This window comes from Gossypium hirsutum, chromosome D03, assembly GCF_007990345.1.
Source record: "Gossypium hirsutum isolate 1008001.06 chromosome D03, Gossypium_hirsutum_v2.1, whole genome shotgun sequence".
NCBI classification, from domain to species: Eukaryota; Viridiplantae; Streptophyta; class Magnoliopsida; order Malvales; family Malvaceae; genus Gossypium; species Gossypium hirsutum.
The window spans coordinates 40,112,824-40,135,697 of NC_053439.1; the positions used below are offsets into that span (position 1 = coordinate 40,112,824).

Consider the following 22,874-nt stretch of genomic DNA (forward strand, 5'->3'; position numbering starts at 1 on the left):
GAAGCCTAATGTTTTTCTACGTTTTGTACTTATGGAAATAGTCCACTAGGCACTGACTGGAGTATAGCAAGGATATCAATTTCTAAAAAGAATTTCTACATTAATTCTTTGTAGAAAAATCTAGGAATAAAAAGATGGTGGGAGAATAGAAAAAAAATTTGTTTCTATGTTTTTTGGTATGTCATACAAATGAAAGTTCACTCCTATTTATAGGAGGTCTCATGTCTCTTTATAGGGACATAACTACCCAAATGAATAGTTATATATATTTAACAATAAACATAATTATTCAATAAATATCTACTTGAATAATCATCACTATTTGTTAATAATTAAGTGACATAACTTTTGAATTTAAGAGAAATAACTTTTAATTATTTATAATTTTTCATTTGTAACTATTAAAACACTACATATATTTTAAAAATGTTCCAACGCGTAGGGTAGAGATGGAATGCAAACACAAATTGAGCTGCAATAAAGTATTATACTGAAATTTTGCATAATACATTTATTCACTACAAAAGATCCCAGGCACATAAATTTAAGATTTTAATTTTCACAAATTTTTTATAACTTACTGTTTCAATATATATTATAACATGTGTGAAGAACAGTCTTGAAACCAAACATTTTCATGTGTGTATATATGTTGTGTATACTTCAAGTATTTTCAGAATAAAATAATAATTTAAGAAAACCTATTCATAACGAATCAATGAAAACCCTAAGGAATCGGAAGAATGCAATGGATGTTATTTTATTTTTTCCTTAGGGTTGGACATTACAAAACAAATCCTTTTGGCCTACTTGTTCTATTTTCAGATTCCTATTTCTATCTCATCCTTAATCCATTGACTCTGGTGAAGATTCTTAAAGCTTTGGGCATTTTTAGGAGTGTAATAGTCTTAGCATCATTTTTCAATTCCAAGGCCTTTTAAGGAACAAATCATGTGTAAGATAAGTCCTTTTCACATGTTGAAATAATAAAAATTTGGATTCCCTGCATTTTTAATCTTGCCAAACTAATCCTGCTCAATTATCTTCTATAACAATATTTTATTATAAAATCAATTTGTCAGGTTTTATTTTTATCTTTTTAACAACTTTTTATTTATAATATTAACAATTATAAAATATAAAATACAATTTTTACTAAATTAGTTCCTTATAAAAATTTATTGTTTCAAATTTTAATAAAATTAATTCTATTCTTAATGCAATAAAAATAATAAATTTTAATTAATATGTTATTTTAATAAAATATATAAATTTTATGTAAAAGATATATTAATTATATTTTATTAAATGAAAATAAATTTTAATACATGAAATTAGATTTTTAAATTTTATTAAAGTTACAATCTAAATCTCATTAATTAATAACATTATTAATACATTATAATTTTTTAAGTTGAATTTTTTTAAAAAATCAAATATGACCTGAATCTCAAATATTGTTATAAATATATAATTACTTGTATATAATATATAAAATTTTGATAGATAAATAAGAAAGTTGTATATTATATTTTTATTCAATACAATGTATTTGCAAAGGTTGTATTGAATTTTTTTATATATTTGAGAATTATACCTACCCTACTTATATATTGAATATAAATATTTTCAAATAATACCGGCAATGTAACTTAGGATAACTTATTTAAGTTAGTCGCAATGGAGTGATATAGTGTCAGACAAGCGAATAATTGAATCTAGCAAACATGGAATATTGCATCAATGCACCTTGAGCTTGTTGGAAGTGGATTCTTCCCATGGTTAAGGAAGTGAACTAAATAATTTTTATGTGGTCCAGAGCTCTATTGAGAATAAATTTATTATGATGTGTGATATAAGAGTTATTCAATTTATTTTTTAATTATGTGATCGAGGGTTCAATTTTTTCTTATGTCAATTGACTACATCTCATCATTATTTGTTTAATTTTTCGGAGAACACCTGAAGTGAGAAAATTAATCACAACTATCTATTGAGGATATCTTGATTTTGGAAAAAGAGAGAGTAAAGAATAAGCTTATCATGTAGATTATGCTAGCGTCATGGTCTAGTGGAGAGTCATAAGAATATATTAAAATTGAACATATTTGTATCGAGCACATGCTTATGTTTGATATTCCATCGCAAATTCAAATAATGGATAATATCACCGATTATGTTCGTCCCACTCACTACACTAAAATAAACTTTTAGCGGCGTTTTTAGTGGCGTTTGGACAAAAAACGCCGCTAAAAATCAAGTATTAGCAGCGCTTTAACTAAAAGCCCATTCAACCTTTTGGGGCTTTTAGCGGCGTTTTTGAAAAAGCACCACTAATACTCAGAGCTTTAGCGGCATTTTTGAGAAAGCGCCGCTAATGCTCAGGCTTTTAGCGGCGTTTTTGAGAAAGCGCCGCTAATGCTCAGGCTTTTAGCGGTGTTTTTGAGAAAGCGCCGCTAATGCTCAGGCTTTTAGCGGCGTTTTTGAAAAAGCGCCGCTAATGCTCGAGGCTTTAGTGGCGTTTTTGAAAAAGCGCCGCAAAAACATTTTATCTGTCTATTTACTATTTAATTTGTTTATTTATATTAATTAAAATTTAATTTATTTTTAACAGAATATTTTTAAAAATGGTTAAATTTGAAATAGTGACACGTAGAAATAATTTCAAATAAAAAACATAGAAAACTATTTGTTAAAAATGGAAAAATTAAAATACTATTATTTAAAATAAATTAAAAATTTTTAGGGTACATGACTGATTGATTTTTAATTTATATATTAAATAATTTCATATATAATTGTAAAATATACGATAGTATTAATTTTAAAATATTTAATTAATTATCATTATAGTTTAGGGTTTAATATATATTGTTTAGGGTATATGGTTAATTTAGGATTTAAGGTCGGTTTAAGATTTACAATTTTAAGGTTTATAGATTATGGAATTAGGGATTCTGGTTTAAGGGTTGTGATTTAGGAGTTAAGGGTTAAGTGTTAGGGGTTAGGGATTCGGGTTAGGGGTTAAGGTTTAGATTAATCAGTATTTTTTAATTTATATATTAAATAAGATTTAGGGGTTAGTAGTTAGGGGTTTGGAGTTAGAGGGTTAGGGGTTAAGAGTTAGTGATTTAAGGTTTAGAGATTCGAGGTCTTGTTAGGGTTTAAGGTTTAGATTAATTAGTATTTTTTAATTTATATATTAATTAAGTTCTTATATAATTGTAAGAAGAGAGGTTAGGGGTTAGGGGTTTAGGGTTTATGTTTTATGATTTAGAATTTAGGAGATAGGGGTTTAGGAGATAGTTTAAATTATTTAAGAGATAATAGATCAATTTTATATATATTAAATGGTTTAGGATTTAAGGTTTACTTTAGATTTATTAAATGATGAAAATTTATACAATTAATTAATTTTTTTTATATTTAAAAATATTTAATCTAAATTTAGATTAAATGGTTTAAACCATTTGATATATTTAAATATTAGATTTAAAAAAATTGATAAATAAATATATTGAGTTTTAAATTTGAACTATGAAATTATAATTATCTTTTATTTAATAATAATTTTCTATTTAAATTCAAATATGAAAATTTTTAGTAATCCTTTTCAAGAGTCGACTTTAGACATAAAAAATGATCTCGACTCAATTTGGGTCAATCCAAAGTATTAATTAAGATTTAAGATGCTTTTAAGTCAACAAATTAAAGCTTACATGTTGAAATTAATTAAGGGAATGTAAACAAGAAAATTAATTAAGGGAATGTAAACAAGAAAAAAGAATGCTTCATGTGCATATTTGATAATTTAATTATCTAAGCTTTAGCTTATACCATAAAAAGAAAGTTTGATGGGTGTATTTGTTTAACAACATACAATATTATTGGTCTCCTAGATTTTGTTTTTTTTCTTTTATTATTATTATTATTTTGTTTTTTAAATGTAAATTTAAATTTAAATTTTTATCCAAATATTTACATATTTATATTTCAATTTATCTCATTTTTTATATAATTTATAAAAAAAGTAGTTTAATTTGAATTTTACTTTCCCTCAAAAAAATTTCAAATTTGCTTACTTAAAATATTTAAATATTAAAATAGTTATGATTTAATATACAAAATAAAAAAAATTTAACAGAGTAAAAGGTTGACATTTTGTTCAAAATAACATAATTTTTAGCGGCGTTTTTATAAAAACGCTACAAAAGATAAGCAATAGCGGCGCCGCAAAAATCATTTTAAAAAAAAAGGGCCCGTTTTATTTCCAAATTTCTCCGCCTAAAATCTCCAAATTAAAGGAGCTCCGCTACTAAAGCAGATAAGGTTTTTGAAATTCCTTTTGTGCTTTCTCTCTGTCAAAAAAGAACAAAATCCCTAAACATAAGAGTTTCTCCTCAACCGTGTAGATAGCTAAAACCCCTTTCTTTTCAGTTCCAATTTAAACCCTAAATTCCTAACAGCAAAATCAAAGTAATGGCAGAGGGGGTAGGAGAAGAAAAGAAGAAATTTTCAATCTGGGATTTGCCAGATGTGCCAATGGGTCAACTTCCACCGCATCTTGAACTCCAACGAAGTCGTGTTTCATGCAATAAGGACGCCCCTATCCATGTATTTCTCTCTTACCCCTTTTTTTTTATCACCTAAAGCACACATCTTCAGTTGAAATTTTTTCATGAACACCCTTTTATTCATATATGAAGTGTTAAGAAACAGTGGTTTCTTGGGGTTGTTTAATTGGGTAATTAAAAAAAATGGAGCCTTTTTCCTTATTTGGGGTTTGGGTTAGTTTCTTTGTATCATCTGTCTTGTTCTGTTCTTAAGGTTCTGAAATTTGTGGGTCTCTTTTTTTGTATTATAATTAAACGTCTTATGTTTTGGGTGCTTTTGTTGCTTGTAGACTGAGAGTATTCAATATTCTGGCGCTTATGCATCGATGGGAATTGATAATAGTTCACGACTTGACCGATTCTCTAACAACTTTAGAGTTGAAGTGGTTCGACTCAATGAAGATGACATGGAGTTTGATATGATCGGTACTGATGCAGCTATTGCCAATTCATTCAGTGGGATCCTTATAGCTGAGGTCTGTGACTTTTTGGTCTACCTCTTTTCAGTGCTAACATATGCTATGTTCATGACAATATTGCCAATTTATGGAGTTTACCCTTAGGGCACTTGGTAATTCTTTACTTTTTGTCTCTTTCAATTGTAGAAAATGATCAGCCAAATGAAAAGAACACCATTGTTTTCAAACTCCATGTTCAGTGTAAAAGAGGTAGTCCACGTATTAAAGGTACGGTTTTGGGCTTTATCAGTGAAACATGAAACCTTTTTACTTAAATGAAATTAATAGGTCTTCCCTTTATAGCTTTGCCTTGTTTCTAATGATGTATAATAATGCAGTTAAATCGGATGCATTAAAGTGGTTGCCTAATGGGAGTGAACTGGTTAAGGAAACAAGAAATGTAGCTTCAGATTCATCATCAAAGCCTGAAACATACACTTACTTCGGTTGCAGTCAAGAGACCATTCCAGAATTTGTCAAGAACCCCATTATCCCTAAGTATCCAGATATTATTATTGCTAAACTTGGCCCTGGCCAGGTATATTTTACATGCTTTTGTTTGTTTCAAAAATTGCTCATAAAGCATGTCAAGATGGCAGATCATGCCTTAGGTTTAGAAAAAATCTCTTCGCGAGCTAAATGTAGTGCTAGTAGATTAAGAAGGTTTTGTGTATTGCTCTCATTAGTTCAGGATCCGTTTTGAAGTTGTTAGAAGTTAATCTAATCCTTATGAAGTTTTTCGAGTGTACTAAAAGTTCCAACTTTTTTGTTAGGAAATTGAACTGGAAGCACATGCTGTTAAAGGCATTGGGAAAACACATGCAAAGTGGTCCCCAGTGGCCACTGCTTGGTATCGGATGCTTCCTGAGTTAAGGATAGACTGTAACTGTAGATTTCTTCTTTTCTAAACCTTTTTCATTTCTTACGTTTATTCTATCTCATTTTGACTCTATATTATTACAATATTATGATAGATTTATATATTTAGGTTGTATTATTGGAAGATATCGAAGATGACCTTGCTGAAGAACTCAAAAGCAAATGCCCTGTTAATGTGTTTGATATAGAAGATCTTGGAAAAGGTACTTCTGTTCATTATGGTTTGTTGTCTGTATGGTGTAAATTTTGGTAATTATGTTTTTTTCCTCTATAAAAGGGTTTTCCAGTATTCCGTTACTAAATGTGGATTATATCCCTCTAATAGTGGGGTCAGTAGCTATGTGATAGTGCTGACCGGTTCTGCTTGATATGCTTTAGCATGTGAAGTTAGGAGATATTGTTTTAGGTACATTTCCTAATGAAGACTTTGGCTGCCAAGTAGGTAGGAGAAGGGCAACTGTAGCAAGGCCACGTACGTGCACACTTTGCAGAGAATGCATAAGAGGTGACGATTGGGAGAAACGTGTGGCACTGCGCCGTGTTAAAGATAATTTCATACGTAAGTAATGTGGGGCTACTCTATGTCTTCTACATGTGTTGTCAAAACTAGTTCTAGATTTCTTTAATGCCATTGCTTGATTAATATATTTTCATCAATTTCAAACCAACTTAAGGTTAGGCACAACTTGAGATTAATATGTTTTTCTCCCCTTTCTACTCACCATTGAATCTGCTGGAGCATTACCTCCTGAAATTCTATTTACTGAAGTAGTGAAGATTTTAGAAGACAAGTGTGAACGCGTGATAACGGAGCTCTCATGATGCTTTTAATATGGTTAGTAAGGATGAGAGAAGCAATGGATTCTTTATTAATCCAAGGAGATTTTCTTGCCTCTTAGCAAATCTTTTTTATTTCTCATCTTTTGGTTCATGGATGGGATTTGGAGGGGCAGATGGTATGATTCACATATATATATAAAAAGAGTGGATTTTTGTGAGTTAATGTGTAATGAGAGGGATAGATTATTGGTGATGGGCTTTTTACATTTTTGGTCTTGAATTAATATATAGTTGTAATACAAGGATCCATGGTTTAACCTTATGAAGTAGCCAATTCATCAGCTTTGCTTTTAGTGGCATAAAAACAGTAAAATTGCATCAGTTCTCTGATGAATGATTGATTGGTTATTAGTACAGTGATTAGATCAGTGGATTTTTTAGGGCAGAAAGAATATATTTATATTGTCTGTGTAACTTGCAGCAAAAACCTACATTTGAGCTATCTTTCCATTGCTTATTTTAGTTTTGATTCTAAATTTTTATTTTTACTTTAATATTTATGACAATTTGAGTTCTAACTTTTGGATTTTAATTGTGTTATTAATTTATTATTTTAAATTCTAAAACTAAATTCATTAATTTTTATATTTAGTTTTAAAGTTAAAATTTTCTTAGAAAATTTAATTTAAATAATATTTTTTATTTATCCTTAAAAAGTATATTTAAAGTTTAAATTTAAAAAATAAGACATAATATAATATTTATCATAAAAATAAATATTATTGGATTAAAATAATTTTTTTTGAAGATTATGTTTTTAGCGGCGTTTTTGGAAAAAGCACCGCTAAAGGTCGTGGTCTTTAGCGGTGTTTGTGGGAAAAGCGCCGTTAAAGGTTGTGGTCTTTAGCGGCGTTTGTGTAAAAAGCGTCGCTAAATGTCGTGGTCTTTAGCGGTATTTGTGAAAAAGCATCGCTAAAGATCGTTGGTTTTAGCGGTGATTGTGGAAAAAGTGTCGTTAAAGGTCAGGGTCTTCAGTGGCGCTTTTTCAAAAATGCTGCTAAAGACCTTGATTTTTAGCGGCGTTTATTTCAAAAAAATGCCGCTAAAGTTAGTGACGCTGTCATTAGCGGCGTTTTTTGCGGCGCTTCTATAAGCGTCGCTAATGCTTATAGCGGCGCTAAAAAGCGCCACTTAAGACCTAAAAAAGCACCGCTAAAAGCCTGTTTTGGTGTAGTGACTACGCTACTTCAGAGTTAGAGTTTTAAATTCTAAGGCGAACACGAAAAATTGAATATCAAAACAAATATTCATATAATCATATTTAATTGAAACCTTCATTCGTTCCACATTTCCTCTCTTGCTGTTTATCTTTTTGGTTTCCTTATATTTTTTTCTCAAGTTTGGTTGATGGAGTAGATAATAATATTTTTTTGCAGAATTTGGTAGGAACTAAGGGTTTGTTTGATTGATGGAATTGATTTTCCGGAAAATCATTTCCAACTTTTCCAGCGTTTGATTGGCGGAAAACATTTTCTATTTGGAAAATGAACTCCAAAACAAGGGAAAATGGGTTACATTTTAGGGAAAATGTCTTAACCTTTTCAATTTTCGTAAGACATTTTTCGTGCTCTCCTCTCTATCGCCTCCTTCATTCCTTCCTTCATTTCCGGTAGAAAACTGCTTCTATTTATCGATTTTCCAGTAACTTGTTTTTTTAATTATTCAATACTTATTTTTTAACACAATTACAAATAATTTATTTGATAGTAGTTTTTTTTCAATTTATAACGATTAATATTGTAGCTTAATAATTGAGTATTATTATAAATAAATCATTGCAATATATGTAAAAATAATTTAAAATATAAAAATTTATTAATATATGTAAAAAAAACTTTTCCAGAAAATATTTTCAGGAAATCTGTCAAACAGCAGAAAATATTTTACACAGATTCAATCAAACACCAAAAAATATTTTCCAGTAAATCATTTTACAGAAAAGTAAAACATTTTTCAAAAATTATTTTATGGAAAACATTTTACTGGCAATCAAACAGATCCTAAGTTATTCATATTTGAATATGACCATTTGATACGAGTATGAGACCGGTCCTTGTATTAATGCCCAAATACACATTATAGCAATATTTGTTCAATTACTTTGATACAAGGTTGGGCTGGGTATGAATAAGGGCCTGTAAAACAAATAGTAAATTATGGAGTGTTAGGACTTGCGCTCCGAGACTTTCCCATGCTTTAGTAAAAAAGTTCATCAAATCTGTTGTATAAAGCCAATAGAGATGGTGATAAGCCTTCTATCTCACCCTATACCTTTGGAGTAGTGGTCTAGGCTTTGGTGAGGACCAAGACTAGTGCATCAAACTACTTAGGCCATTAGATACCTCTTTGTTAACTTTCTTGTCTGCCCTTCGTCAGATTTGATAAGCAAATATTTGTTATGCATTTTATTCTCTTATTCTGCATTGTTTTAAACTGATTTTTAGTTAGTTTTGAGTTTTTTAGTTGATTTTATAAATAGTTATAGAATGAGTATTTTAGAATTTTTATTTTTATTTTTTACTTTTTAGATACTTCTTATTTAATAAACTTTTGCAATGTATTTTGTAGGCAAAGAAACAAGTTTGAGGAAGGAAGAACGAATTTGGAGGCGACGAAAAAAAAAAAGCTAGAAAAAGGCGAAAGTGTATTTTACCTCTTGAAGCTGCGGCTTGGCCTCGACTTTTGCATTGTATTTTCTTATCTCATTTTAAACAATGAAATGTGATCTTTCCACCTCAGTTCGTGATGTTGCCATAAAATCCTTGCATGAAGTGGTTTTTAGCATTCAGAAGAGAGAGAGAGAAAGGCCATCTTAGGTTAAAATAGTTTTCTTTAGTTTATTTTCATAATTCTTAGGAAGGATTATTGAACTTTGGATTTGCTCGTGATTGTAATAACTTGATTGAGATTTATTTAATATTAAATTTAATTAGTTTCACTTTCAAGAAAGTAAGTTTTCTTAGTTTTCTTTTTTTTTCGTTAGGTACTATTTTTATATCTTTTACATTACTTGGAAATCTACAATGTGCTAAAAATATTTATGTGGTTGGGAGGTCCATAGGTCAATGGCTTAGTAACCGAAATAGGATTAAACATTTATTATAACACCCTAAATTCGGGCCTAGATGTTATGGTCAAACCTAGAGTGATTACGTAAAACGGTTGAAAATTTAGTTTTTTGGAAATGTTGAAAAACAACGCAATTTCTATTACTTAAAAACTCCAATTTAACAGAAATTATTTTTAATTTAGCTTTTTAAGTTGAAACGATGTACAATTTTATTTTCTAAAATCAGTTACCTTGTAGCAGAAATTCTTAGGTTGTTGTTCTTTTGGAAAATCCAATTCGTTGTTTCAAAATCGATTGATTTACAGAAAAATCGTTTAAACAACTGTCATGCGTAAACCGAAAATAAGTTCAAAAACCAAAACGATCCCAAATAGTCCAAAATTACGAAAACACTTTAACCCCGTCATAAAATAATAATGAAAATAAAAATAATTAAACAAACTAGTTTTATATCTGAGCCCCCGTCGCACATACCCGCCTAAGTCTGAGAATTACCTAAAAATATCAATCAAATAGAATATGAGTTTTTGAAACTCGGTGTATAGCGAATAACTTAAATAGTAGATGCATATCATACAAATTTTAGCAAAAATAGAATCATATTAGAGCAGTAAAGATACAAACATATAATCTTACCCTCATCCGCTACACACCAACTCCAACCCTCCCAACACACCATATGGGGTATAAAATACTCGTCCATCCCTACACACCACTTAGTGTCGGTATGACACTTAACAGAATAGTTGCAGCTGAGCTGCTAGATAAATGGTGAATTATCACCTTTTCCAAAAATACTTCCTCCACATAGCAAAACCCATCCCAGAAACAGTTACATAACAGTAATCAGACATACTCATCAAATATACGCATACCATAATTTCTATAAAGCATGTACAATATTTTTTGGTTGTTCCTATAGCCCATTGCACAATTTACTCATCATAAATCATTTCAGATACAAAACATAAATCAGAATTCATGCAAACAAATGACCAGATTTCATATCTTATAGTCTACTTAAGCACATACCGACCCCACGGAAGGCCCACGGTCGATCAAAACAACGTACACGGTCCTAGGGAAAACTTTTGAATTTTGGGCCTACACACCCCAAAATGGCCCAAACCATGTGTCATACACGGCCTACCACACTGTCGTGTAGCGTCAACAGACTATTGTTGCTTTCACCGATTACTATTTTTTTCGTATTTTTGGTACACACCTTGATTTTTTTCGATGCAAAATCACTCACAAGTATTCCAAAACCTAACCACGTCAATTACAAATCCATTAACACGATTTACCAAACCCGATTCATAAAAATTCAAGAACATTTTCGCTCAAAATTAACAAAATTAATACCTCGACTACTCGATTAATTACTTATCTTTAAGGAAACAACAACCAAAAAAAATCTAATTAGTCAATGGTGCGAACGAATCAGAATCTCCACCTACGAAACACACAACAATGCCTCAATATTCAAGAAACCCCAAAATCACCAAATTGATATCCCCAACCTAACATAATAGACAATGAAACAATACCAAACTTACCACAGTCTCTTGAACATGACACTACGAACAACACTCCCAAAATGACTCAATGGCCCCAACAAAAACAAGATTTGATTTGACAGAAACCAAGAAAAACTAAAGCAAGAGACAAAGAGATGGAAACGAAAACGGCATGAAGTGGGAAGAGAAGAAAAAAAGAAAAACGTTGGAGAAGTGTAGCAGATTTTTAGGGTCAAAAATAAATTAAAACTAAAAAAATAAAATCAACTACAAATCTCTGACCAACTCACTCCTCCCCTTTAACACTTATCCACCTACAAGAGTTAAATTCCAATCCAAACACTACTACCTGCTCACATACAAGCACTAGCAAAAACAATTTCCTTTTTCCCACACAAGAGAATCAAACCTTAGACCCCCACCACAATACCAAGACCCTCAACCACTCAAGCAAGCACTCAAATATTGACTAGATTTAAGAAAACAACAACTCATAATTTTGGGACGTTACATTTATTTAGAAAAGATGAATATGGCTTAATTTTCTTGATAAGTACCCAAAATCGGGTATTACACATAAATAAAATAAATATATTATTTTTAATAACATTAGATGTACTCAAATATTGTGGAGGGTGCAACAGTTGTGCTTCTGAGCATACCTTAGACGTACTCAAGTAACTTCATATCAATATTTCGTTGGTTGAAGCACTTGAACAAATGCCGAACTACATCAAATTCATGAAGGATATCCTATCAAAAAATGAAGACTTGGAGAATTTGAGACAGTAGCCCTGATAAAAGAATGCAGTGCATATCTTCAAAACAAACTACTAAAAAAGTTGAAGGAACCTGGATGTTTTACCATACCTTGCAACATTGGAGCAACATATTGTGGTAAGACACTATGTGATTTGGGTGTGAGTATCAACTTGATGCCCATGTCAATATTTAGAAAGTTAGGGATAGGTGAAGTTAGACCTACTATGGTTACACTTCAATTAGCATATCGACCCTTAGCACATCCAGAAGGAAAAATCGTGGACGTATTGGTACGTGTAAACAAATTTATTTTTCCTGCTGACTTTGTTAATCTAGACTTTGAACTAGAAAAAGAAGTGTCAATCATCCTAGGAAGGCCTTTCCTAGCAACCGGAAGGACCCTTATTGATGTGTAAAAGAGCGAGCTTACTATGCTTATTCAGGACAATCAGGTAACATTTAATGTTTTTAAGTCTATGCAATTTCCTAACGCAATTGATGATTGTTTTGTAGTGTCCAATTTAGAGAAATTAATCATGAAAAAGGAACTCAACTATGTTGAGGGCCCATTGGAACAAATTTTGACATCAGACCCTCCAATAATGAAGAGGAGGATGAATACTTAGCTTTGTTAGAAGCTAATCAAAAGGGATTTAACCCGCAATCCCGTTTTGATTCTTTGAAGTTAGAGAATAGGGATTATGCCAAACCAAAAACCTCAATCGAGGAGCCACCTAAATTAGAACTGGAGTTACTTTCCTCACATTGAAAATATGCTTATTTAGGTAATGCTTCTACTTTGCATGTGATTGTTTCAATAGAATTAACCGTGGAGCAAGAAGAGAAACTCATCCTAGTATTGAAACAAGTCAAGAAGGCTATCGGATGGACCATAGCTGATATTCGCGGCATTAGCCTGTCTGTATTCATGCACAAGACCATGCTAAAAGATGGTGAGAGAGGGATGATTGATGGACAATGAAGACTGAACCCTATCATGAAGGATGTGGTAAAGAAAGAAATAATCAAGTGGTTAGATGCGGGTATAATTTACCCCATCTTAGGCAGTTTATGGGTAAGTCTGGTCTAGTGCGTGCCAAAGAAATGAGGTATTACGGTCGTTGAAAATGAGAATAACAAGTTGATACCGAATAGAACGGTTACGGGATAGAGAATTTGTGTCGATTACCGGAAGCTGAACAAAGCGACTAGGAAAGATCACTTTCCTTTGTCGTTCTTGGACTAGATGCTGGATAGACTCGCAGGACGAGACTATTACTATTTTTTCAATGGATACTCAGGGTATAATCAGGTTATAGTTGCACTGGAAGATCAACACAAGACAACATTCACCTGTCCGTACGGTACACTTGCATTTCGACGCATGCCATTTTGTTTATGTAATGCACCTGCTACATTTCAAAGATGTATGATGTCTATTTTTACTGACATGGTTGAAAAATACTTGGAAGTATTTATGGATGATTTTTCAGTATTCGGAGATACATATGATGATTGCTTAGCCAATATAACCAAGGTACTAAAGCGATGTGAAGAAACAAACCTCATACTCAACTAGGAAAAGTGTCATTTCATGGTACGAGAAGGTATTGTTCTAGGGCATCGGATAACGAGACATAAAATTGAGGAAGATAAAGCAAAGGTAGATGTTATTGATAAACTTCCACCTCCAACATCTATAAAGAGTGTTAAGAGCTTTTTGGACCACGTTGGTTTCTATCGAAGATTAATCAAAGACTTTTCCAAAATTGTTAAACCCTTATGCAAATTATTGGAGAAGGACATGACATTCAAATTTGATGAGGAGTGCTTAAGAGCTTTCAAATATTTGAAGATTCGGTTAGTTTTGGTACCCATAATCGTCACACCAAACTGGGATTTTCCATTTGAATTGATGTGTGACGCAAGTGACTTCGCGATAGGAGCTGTCGTGGGCTAGCGAAGGAATAAAGTTTTTCATCACATCTACTAAGCAAGTCGGACTCTGATAGGAGCTCAACTGAATTATACGGTAACAGAGAAAGGGTTACTTGCTATTATGTTTACTTTTGATAAGTTTCAATCCTATCTTATACGTACCAAAGTAACTGTCTATACGAACCATTCGACAATTAAGTATTTACTTGCCAAGAAAGACGTTAAGTCGATACTAATCCAATGGGTACTTCTACTTCAAGAGTTTGATCTAGAAATTCCAGATCGAAAGGGAGTAGAAAACCAAGTAGCAGACCACTTTTCCAGATTGGAGACACAAGAAGGGAATTCTCCACTTATACCCATTTAGGAGACATTTCCAGATGAACACATACTAAAGGTAAATCATGTCCACAATACCCCCTTAGTTTGTTGATATTGCTAACTATTTAGCTTGTGGTTTGATGCCAATTGATAAGACGTATCATCAAAAGAAAAAGTTTTTCACGATGTGAAGTACTAGTTATGGGAAGAACCATACTTGTTTAAAAAAGTGTGCAGATCAAATCATCAGGAGATGTGTGGCAAGAGATGAAGTGCATAAGATTCTATATCATTGCCACTCAGCTCTGATTAGGGGACACTTTGGAGGTAGATGTACTGCGGTTAAAGTATTGCAAGCCGGATTCTTTTGGCCAACTCTATTTAGAGACACATATTCTTACGTAAAGGGTTGTGATCGATTCAAAAGGTTGGAAACATCACCAATAAAAATGAGATGCCCCGAACAAACATTATTGAGGAAGAATTATTTGATGTTTGGGGTATTAATTTTTTCGGACCTTTCCCTCCATCTTTTGGTCACAAGTACATATTGATAGTAGTAGACTACGTGTCTAAGTGGGTTGAAGCCGAGGCATATCCGACGAATGATGCTAAGGTTGTGATGAAGTTTTTGTAGAAGCATGTGTTCACAAGGTTTAGAACCCCGAGAGCTATCTCTAGTGATGAAGAGTCTCATTTTGTTAACAGATGGTTTAAATGATTACTCGACAAACATGGAGTGAAGCATGAATGGGCAAGTTGAACTGGCAAACAAAGAGACCAAAGGCATATCAGAAAGGTAGTTTGCCCGAACCGATGAGATTGGTCCAAAAGATTAGACGATGCTTTATGGGCTTACAGGACAGTATACAAGACACCTTCAGGGATGTTACCCTATAGGTTGGTATTTGGAAAAGCCTGTCATCTGCCCTTAGAGTTAGAGCACAAAGCTTACTGGGCTCTCCAACAACTCAACTTGGATCTTAAGCTCGCTAAAGAGAAATGGATGCTTCAACTCAACGAGTTAGAAGAATTCCAAATGTTCTCATATGAGAATGCCAAATTACTCAAGGAAAGACTTAAGAGATGGCATGACATGCACATTTGAGTTCGAGAATTTGAAGCAGGTCAGCAATTCTTGTTATTCAATTCCAGATTAAAGTTCTTTCCAGGTAAGTTAAAATCACGTTGGTCCGATCCATTTACGATTCACCAAGTTTATCCATACGGAGTTGTCGAACTTCAAAGTAAAGAAGGTAATTTTCAAGTCAATGCTCAGCGATTAAAAAATTACTGGGGAGATAAAATTGAACATGATCAAATCTCATTCATTTTATCAAATATTTAATTTTTCTCATTTTTCTTTTTAAATAAATGATTTAGGATATATTTTCGGGATTAGTATGTTTAAATAAATTCTGTCTAAGAGATTAGAACTTAAGCGGGACCGCTTGTGACCCCTCCAATCTTTCTTGGGAATTGATTTTAACATAATCCTCCTAGAAATTATTCCCTAAATGACAAAATAAATTTTTAGTCTTTCAAATAAAAGGGTCAATTTTGATCCAAGTTTTAAATTACAACTCCATTTCAAATTTTCTTTAAGTCTACGTACTTGATTGAATTATTTTCATAATTTGGTTGCTCTTTTTGTAAATATTAAAAATTAGATGTCTCTTTTTGTAAGTATTTTCAAAAGACATCTAGAAGAAATGTTTTTAAATTTAATTTAATAAATAAGATGATAATAACTAGTATATAATTATATTTATTATAATATATATTAATTATTATCAACTTTGTATAGAATTAGGATTAGTTTATATTTGATCATATTTTATTTAATAAGTTATTATTTTAATAAATTAATTGTAAATAATAATTTAATATCCATTATATTAATTATTAACTGTTGTTAACTCTATGTAGAATTAGAACTTAGAATATTTTAATTATTAATTTATTCTAAGAATTCTAATTAAACTCCTACTCCCTTCACTATAAATTTCACACACCTTTTCCACTTTTTCACATCACCTCAACTTAGCCACACCAACGCCCACCTTCGGCACCAACAACCCTAGCACACACCGTGCATGCCAACAGCCCAGCAGCCTGCTCTTTTTTGCTACACCTGCTCACACGTTCAGCTTCAGCAGCCTCCGCACTAGCTTGCGCGCCTAGTAGCTCACCAGGCTTGCTCGACGCAGCTGCCTCCATCGTACCAAGCCACACCTAGTTCACTGCTGCTCCCTAGCGTGCCGCTTCCGCCTTGCTACCCACTCTTGCCTATCGCACCACACCATCAAGACACCCTACAACCATCCCTAAACTGACCTGTTTTACTTTATTTTTATTTTCTTTGAGTTCTTAACTTCTATAAAATGGTGGTAAGACAAATTTTTCTCCTAAATTTCAAATTTTATTTAATTATTTAAAATTTAAAATTATTGAATTATTAATATTTTATATTGATTAATTTTTTTAGAAAATATTTGTTCTATCTTATGATTAGGTTAATCAAGCCTCGCAAAAGAACTCGTTCCTCTACTCAAATTGACGAATCACAAAACAAATTCCACTATGAAGAAGCCAAAGCGAGATACGAAAGTGTTTTCAAAAATCAACAGATGCACCCAGAAAAAGGGTTTACGTTGAACGAAAACAACTATATTGATTTTATGGTGCGCATTCGACAAGTTTCTGAAGCTCTCAATTGGAATTTGTTTTGTGAGAAAATACCTAGTGTAGATGAGGAGTTAGTTCGTGAATTTTATACGAATTTGATCTCAGGCGAATTGACAGTAGTTTTTGTTCGCAGAATCAAGGTACCAATAACCTCAAACGCTATTAATGAATTCTTTGAATTACTTGATTTTGAAGATGACAAATATTGTTCCTTGATGAGCAATATTGAGTCTTAAAATCTATAAGAAATTCTCGAGGAACTTATAGTTTCAGGTTCTAAGTGGACTGTATCAAAGCAAGGAGTTCACACTTGTTGCAGAGAATATTTGGCACCACTAGCGAAGGCATGGTTCTATTTCATTCGATTTAGCCTTATGCCTATTTCACATGGGGCTACAATTTCATTAGAGTGAATGGTCTTATTATACTCGATTTTAACTGGAAAGACCATTGTTGTAGGAAAAATCATCCTAAGAGAAATTCAGAATTGTGCTACTAGACATTCTGGCCCAGCTTACTTTCCTTTTACGATAACAATTTTGTGCTTGAAAGTTAAAATTCTTGCAAACGTAAAGAAGAAAGGTTATATCTAGGGTGTAATCATAGATTGGGACCTCTATCGAATAGCCAGAGACTCTTTTCTACAGCAACGTGTTAAAGAAAGTGAGGATCCTGAAGAAGAAGAAGAAGAAGAAGAAGAACATCCCATAGAGATCGAACCAATGTATTCAGCAGAACCAATGGAACCAGTAACTGAACTTGACGTCGCTACTTCAATGTTCAGGACTCAATCGCATCGCCCAGACCTTCGAGATGAGCTGTCAAAGTTTATGGACATAATGCAATATATGCAGTGGCAGCAACAAGCGTACTGAAGATATTCAAAAATATAGGACGACTCAATGAGAAGCGTTCTTACGAAATATGCAATGACCCGTTTATTTTTCTGCCTGAGTTTCCAAATTTCATATTTTAACCGTGGAGTCCACTATCAAAGAGGGAGCGAAGCGATTTATGCAAAAACAAAGACGATGGAGCAAAAGATGAGTCGAATTTGAAGGGATCTGCAAATAAATAAAAAGAAGGGATCTTAACTTTATTTTATTTCCATTCTTAGGTTATTTAATTTTTTAGGATAAGTTTTTTTAGGAGTTTTTATTTTCGCATAATAAAACAGGAGGTGAAAATCACAAAAAAAAAATTAAGAAGTTGCAAAGTACAAAGTGTGGCAATAGATATATACATGTATAGGATTGGATCTAGAGAGAGCTTGGTACTTAAATAGTCAAATTGACTCACCTCATCTTTTCTAGAATCTTACCTAGTGTATAGTATCTATTCACTTTTAACAATGAGGACATTGTTCATCTTAAGTAGGGGGACCGAAAAATTGAATTTATTTGCACTAAGAATAAAATTTTCTTTTAGTTATGATTAGGTTATATTTTGTTCAAAAATTTGAAATTTTTTTTAGTATGCTAAACTTTAGTATACATAAAGTTTGATTATTTCAATAGTTGTTATGTTAGATGAATTATGACATAAATGTATTTTTAATAAAGCATGCAAAATCATACCATAAAATTTTTAGTTCCTTAAGAAAGTTAGGTATGCATGAAAGTTTAAGTCTCTAGAATTAACTTAGTAGTTTCTTGAGGTGAAATCCTAGGAAGAATGGAATGTTGAAAATGATTAGGCAACTTTTGTTTGGACCGTTTAAGCCTTTCAAGCCAAACTTGATGAATTTATATCCTTTGAAACCCAAGTTTGAGACTATATGGCCTAATTTTATTTGAACCCTTGCAATATTTAACCATCACTATTCCCTTAATTATCTTTAAATTGTCCCAAACACTAGACTCAGTACTATTCAGAATGTTCTTTGAAAATAAGTTTAGGGGAGTTGAAAAGAAGTATCAAATGCTCAAAAAGAAAAAAAAATTGTAGTACAAATAGTAAAATGCTCGTGAAAAAAGAGAGAGAGCATATGTACTTGAAAGAAAATAGATGTACAAAAGAGCATGTGAAAGCAAAGTAAGTTGGTGTATTGAAGGTAATTATTCCGAAGGTCTGATTGAAGCTGATTCTAGGGTTTTTATCCTAAATTTTTCTATCTTTTACCTACTTCTAGCCTAGCCACGTTACAACCTTTTTAAAGACCTATTGATTCAAGTTTTTATGCTACCTACATTAGTGGAGAGAAATTGCTATGTTCAACATATGAAGGCATAAGTTAAACTTAATAGTTGCAACTTAATCTTGAATAAGGGCATAAAATCAAATTGGTAGGAATTTAGCATGTCTTTATTGAGAAAGCATTTAGTCTATTTTTGCTATCATAAGAATAACTGAGATTAATTTGAATGATATGTATACATAAGTAGCATAAATATTAAATTTCTTGTTTTTGAGCATAAGTATACTAAAATCATAATTTTGGGAAGAATGTTATTTTGAAGGAATTTTTGAAAGGTGTTTTCGAGAAATTCTTTTCAAATTTGTGCATTACTCGAGACGAGCAATAAATTAAGAAAAGGGGCCCAATTGAGTTGAACCGAGAAAATCGATCTAACCGAGCACTGGGAAACCCCAAACTATCCCACTTGCTGACCCAATCAGCTTGTTTGGCTGATTATTTGGCTTGCAAAATGGCCGTTGAAGACTCCTTCAAATTGTACTCAAACCCCTCTACTATTCATGCCTTTCAGGATTTGCCCTTAACTAAAAGTAGCATGTTTGAAATCTTCAAACATGCCACATGTGTGGCCGGCCATGGGGGGAGTCTTTGGCTGCTGATTTTGGCTATTTTTAGCAGCCTTCTCAACCTATAAATACCCCCTTGGCTGCTCACTTCAAACACATCTCAAACCCATACATTTCTTCATTTCTCTCTCACTTTTCTCTCTTCATTCCCTTCCAATGTTCTTCACTTTCTTCCCTTATTCCTTTACCGATTTCACCTCTTGAAAAAGAGTCATTCAACCACTATTTGGAGCAGCTTTCAAATGTTCGTAGAAACCTCAGAGAAACACCGGATTTGGTTCTTGTTCTCTATCCTTTTAATTTTATTGTTGTTATGATGAACATGTCTATGAATATTTGTGATGTTGATATGTTTAATTTAATTAATATAACTTAAATTTAATTCGTGTTAGGTTGATTGCATTTCGTCTACTTGAGTTATTAAAATTGTGTTTGTGTTGTTATAGGTCTCGGTAAGATGTTTGATTAAGTAAAACCATGACTAAGTTATTCTTGCATTACAATTGTAAGGTAACTAAAGAGTTTATTATTTAAACGTATTTAAATTGTAATTAATTGACACAATAGTTAATTAGTGCATGTTTAATCATCTAAGGTAGCTGAGGGTTAAATTAGCAACGATATCTAACGATACATTAGCCTTGCATAACTTGCAAGATTATTGCGATTAAATTGTTTCAAGGTAGAAATACATTGTTACCTCACGTAATCTTTTATGTGCTTATGAGATTTAATTAATTGTTTGAATTGACATAGAGTTATGTACAATAGATTACTTTAATTTCATAAGTATGTATGTGCATTAATGCAATTGCTTATTAAAATTTGTTTAATTAGTTGATTTGACATAGAGATATAGTCAAGAGATAAATGGATTTTGGTAGGTAAGTATGTTCATAAGTTAGCAAATTACCAAGTTGCCGTGAATTTATTCGTAACAATGTGAACATGAGTTTAATACTTCTAAGTTAAAAAATGTAATTAATCTAACACAATTATGTCATCTTGATTAAAATCATCTTTTGAAATCGTGCATTGGAACTTTTATTTTCTATTTATTTTACTTAGTTAAAAATCTTAGTTTTTGATCACCTCCTCAAATCAAAACATTTTTCTTCACCAAAGTGTTTTAAATTGCCTTCATAAATAATTCTTTTCATAGTCCTTGTGGGTACGATAACTCGACATTTACTTGTCACTTTATTACTTGTTGTGATTGTGTACACTTGCACATTTCCGTTGTTCCAGTAGTTTGTAAGGCTGAAAAAATTCTAGGCAGCTCTTCCAACTAAGCGCCCTTAACTTTGCCAACTTTCTTCTTGAGGGCCGTTAAAATTTTCTTATTCATCGCTTCTGTTTGGCTATTTGTTTGTGGCATTTGTGGCATTTTCATTAAGCTTTGAGCTAGAGCTATTTGGAGGTCAGTACAAAATTTTTTGAATCTTCCCTAAAATTGTGTGCTATTGTCCATGATAATCGTGCAAGGTATCCCGAACTTGGAGACAATCGATTTCCAAAGGAAAGACTCCATATGCTTTTCTGTGATGGTTGCCAAAGCTTTCGCTTCAATCCATTTGGTAAAGTATTCTACAACCACTACTATGAATTTCTTGTATGCCATGGCTATAGTTAATGGACCAAGGATATCAACCCCCAAGTTGCAAATGGCTATTGACCTGACATGATTTGAAGGGGCTCCGCTGGTTGTTACTAGACTATGGTGTTTCTCTGGTAGGAATCGCACGTGCGAACTAACTTATGGGTGCATTCCTAGACTGTAGGCCAGTAGTACCCTTGCCTAAAGATTTTTTGTGCGAGAAATTTGCCTCCTAAGTGATTGCCAAAAGTTCCTTCATGGATCTCTCTTATAACATACTTTGCTTCAAATAGCGATAGGCACCGCAATAGTGGATGCAAAAACCATTTTCTATGCAATACACCCTCCAAAAGTGTATAACTATTAATCGTAGGATAAAACATGTTGTCATAATTTTTCATGTAATGAGCTCGCAATATTCATATATGCAATTCATATATTGAAAATTTAGCAAATATATATGATTTGTGATAATGGTATACCTCAAAGCCTTAGGTTGTAGTTTTACGAACTCTTTCCTGTCTCGGTTGTCTTGCTTGCCTTGAAGTGTGTAGATTATTTGTGTCATCTAGGTCTTTTCCTGAGCAATGTTGAGTACTTGGGGTGTGTCATAGCTCGAGGTTTCCCTATGTTCGAGTAGGATTTTTCCCATTTGTTCTATGATGATAGAGGATGCTAATTTTGAAAAAGAGTCAGCGCGTGTGTTGTTATTTCTCGAGAGTTGTTTAATTTGGGCTATGTTGGATCCTGCAAGCAGTTGAGTTTCCATTTTATGATATTTTTTAGCACTTCTTCCTTCATGCTGTATTCACCATTCATTTGTTTTGCCACCAATTGCGAATCTGTGTAGACAATTAGATCATTTGCTCCTAGTTGACGTGCTAACTATAATTAGATCATTTTCTGGGGGGTTGCCTAATATACGACATTCAACAAATGAAAGAGAAAATTTAGTATAAAATGTGGTACACATGGTGCCTCATCATAAAATATAACTCATTGAATCATTCACCAATGTAATAGATCAAGTTTTTAACATTCATCAAAGTTTATATAGCGAACAATTTTTACAAGACATATATTATTCAGTGTTTCAGATTGTAGCCCACATTACCTATGATGTCAATAGTTCTTTCGAAGGAACATTCCACTATGAAATCAGCCAGCACCTATCCCTTTATCGTAGTTTGAGGGCCAAGTCAATCTCGTATTCAATAAGCTCAATACTCCACTTCGTTACCCTTCCCTAAGTATCTACTTTGGATAGTACTTCTTTTATGGGCTGATTGGTGACCACAACCACCGGATGGACTTAGAAGTATGGTCGTAATTTGTGAGCTACAATAATGAAAGTATAGATACATTTTTCTATTTTTGAGTACCTTAGTTCACCATTTTGGAGTACCTTGCTGACATAGCATACTG

The 22,874-nt window shown here is 32.4% G+C and overlaps 1 pseudogene; it reads left to right on the plus strand.

The window, feature by feature from the left end:
- The first annotated feature begins 4,269 nt into the window (after nt 1-4,269).
- On the plus strand, nt 4,270-9,739 carry LOC107949904 (DNA-directed RNA polymerases I and III subunit rpac1-like; annotated as a pseudogene).
- The last annotated feature ends 13,135 nt before the right edge of the window (nt 9,740-22,874 follow it).